Raw genomic sequence first — 2,853 nt, 5'->3', positions numbered from 1 at the left:
ACCATGCGCCTCGAAAAACCGGTCGTGCCATCTCGCGACAGCCGGCGGCGCGGCGGCGCGTAACTCACTGGCGACGAAAAATAAAAATTGATATTTCGTCGCGCATAAAAGTTAGAAAATAGCTCTCTCGCCTAGATGTTAAATGCATCTTAAAGTTTCATTTAGTCGAGTTTCATCGATGTAGCTTACATATTGCGTTTGCCATGAGCAATGATCTATGACAGCATGGAGCCTATGGCGAGGTCCTGAAAAATACCACACTTGACTTCAATTCATCGCTCACTACAGCCCTATTTTAAAATATATCGACAAGCTCTAGCAGGTTCACGTAGGGTAATGTCCTACCTTTAAGGAAGTATAAGGTATTTTAGATTTCAATGGCGTAAAAGTCTTCCTGCGCTATTTCACTATTGACCATGCATCATCAGCTTTTTCATGAAATGTGTGGCGCCCTCTCTCGGTGCGTTGGAAAGGCACACGTCCCTGCTCGCGGCCGGGCTCGAGTAGCGGAGGCGGCTCGATTCCGGCCGTGCCCTGCTGCAGTGTCCCTGCTTTGGTAGGTTGCTTTGGGAGGTTGAGCCTGCCGTACGAATGCGCAGTTTTATCATAAGTGCCCCCATCGGAGGGAGGCTATGGCTATGGGCTGCTACATAAAATGCTACAAGAAAGCGTGTGCCTTCTATGAGGTATATAGAGGAAATTATAAGAAGACTTTTGCTTGACAGGTACATTTTTCATTAGGCGCGTACAGTGACCACACCGGCATAGGTGATAGTGGAATTGCGTACGCAATAACAGTGCAAAGCAATGAAGCTTCTAGGTACTTTCGTTCAAGCAGTGAATTTTGTAAATCCCGGACGCTCATACTTAGAGCTCACTCACCGATACTTGTATATGGTTCTTGCAATGTGCATTCAAAATTGTAAAATCGTGTCTTAATGTCTACATTTCAACACTCATGTTATTAGCCTCAATAGCAGAAAGCTCTTCCAATCTTTTGGCGATGTGGTGCAAGTGCAGCAAGGATGCGTTGAAGTGAATGTTGCATGTGTTGCACATAAGAGGCGGCAAACCTGATGCTGCGTTTTATGCCAGTAGGTTATTTGTCCAATGTAACAATTAGTAGTGTGGTAGTTCACATTTTTGTCTAGGTTGGTAAAGTGCTTCTCACGATTCGACCGTTCGCCGTCGAGAAGGGGTTTACCATTGCTGTAATCGATGCTAGTTTCGGCAATTCTGTCAAAGATGTACGTGAAGGATGAACCGCTAACGAAGACTTCATAGAGTGGCATGCTGGGAACTATTCTGAAGAGTGTGCCATCAGTTCGGCAAGCCAGTAACTACGCCGTTACCCAGAGCAGCAATCAAGAGTCAAACTCTAGTTAAATGTTCTTGATTATAATTTAAATCTGCTAAGAAATGAACAGAAGTTATTGTCGGATAACACGATGTTTAAAAGATTACTGGTTTTCTCCAGTACGGTCACTCGGCGCTCCACCCAACCCGTTTGTGCAATGCGCCGCTAGCGCGATTCATTAGCGACAGGACGCTACATGCTCGCGGCCCTGAATATGCAGTGAATTTACCGTGTTGCGAATATGTGCAACAATACCCATAAGCACTTTCGCACGAGTGGCGCGAACATATTTTTTTTTTTGCATAAGTTCCAACCTACCCTCGTTTTTTTTTCTGCCGCTCTCCTATCTACTTTTCGCTATATCTCTCTCTTTGCTTTTAATTCCACCGGTTGCAGTTCCAGTGCTTGAGGGATTAGATAGCAATCGCTGGGCCGGCAACATTTTTAGCTTCCTTTTTGTATTCTCGTCAGTTGTTGTTGCCTCTGAAGCTGTTGGCAAACTACTACTTCTTGGATGTGTGACTCCCGGGGAGTTAGCGCGGCTTTTTAAGCGCACAAACCGCGGGAGTCAGAAAAGGGAGCCGTTTCCACGGAACGATCCAGCGACTTTTAAATGTGCCATGCATCTCCATGTTCCTGGTGATGGCTCCCTTCCCCTGTCCAGCGAACGGAGAGAATTTCAAGCCGTGGAGAGAAGGGGTAGGGGGGCGATGAAAGAACAACTTAAACCGCGAAGAAAAGTTCGGGGAACCTGAAATAGCTTCCAGCCATGAAGAAAAGAGCCACCGAGAGCCCGGCGATCCTTCCATTGTTATAACCCGGACCCCCCTTCCAACGCGTTCACGAGCGCGCGCGCGCTGACCCGACATCTAGCACGGACGTCTCACCTAGGCTTGCTGGCGTCTCCTGCAGTGCGCATGCGCAGACCGGTTTCGGCTTACGCTAAGAGCGCGGACGCTGAGCGCGTACGCCCAGGAAGGGCCATTCGAGTTGGCGCCTCTAGGCCTTTTTTGGGGTGGGATGACTGTCTTTGAAGTGGCACAGGAGGCCTCCGATAATGATGTCCGGCTTGTGTGTAGATTGCATCCCTTCCTTTCTGAGAACACTGGCCAAGGTTTCGCAGACACCTTTACGTACTAACTGCATACGCGTTTTTGCCACCAGCGTGTCTTTAGCATCAGCATATGGAGTTGTTTTCGTTGCATCCTTTTCAGTTTTAGATGATACATCGAGTGAAGAATCTTGGGTATCCATTGCCTAGAAATGTTTTCTTTTGCTGATGATGAGTTTAATGGCGCACTGGCAACCTCGCACCAAGCGCAATGGGTTGAAGTGTTTTCTTCAACACAATGATAGGTGGAAGACCATTTTCCGAGCACTTCAACTCAAAGAAACCAAGCGCCAGGCTTCGAGAAAACTTCTACCCATTGGAAATCAGTGGGTACACGGCGACACTGCGGAACGAATCACACACCGTCCTCGAGCCGCATGCTCAA

Source organism: Amblyomma americanum, chromosome 1, assembly GCF_052857255.1.
Source record: "Amblyomma americanum isolate KBUSLIRL-KWMA chromosome 1, ASM5285725v1, whole genome shotgun sequence".
In the NCBI taxonomy this organism is placed as follows: domain Eukaryota; kingdom Metazoa; phylum Arthropoda; class Arachnida; order Ixodida; family Ixodidae; genus Amblyomma; species Amblyomma americanum.
This window is presented reverse-complemented; position numbering follows the sequence as displayed.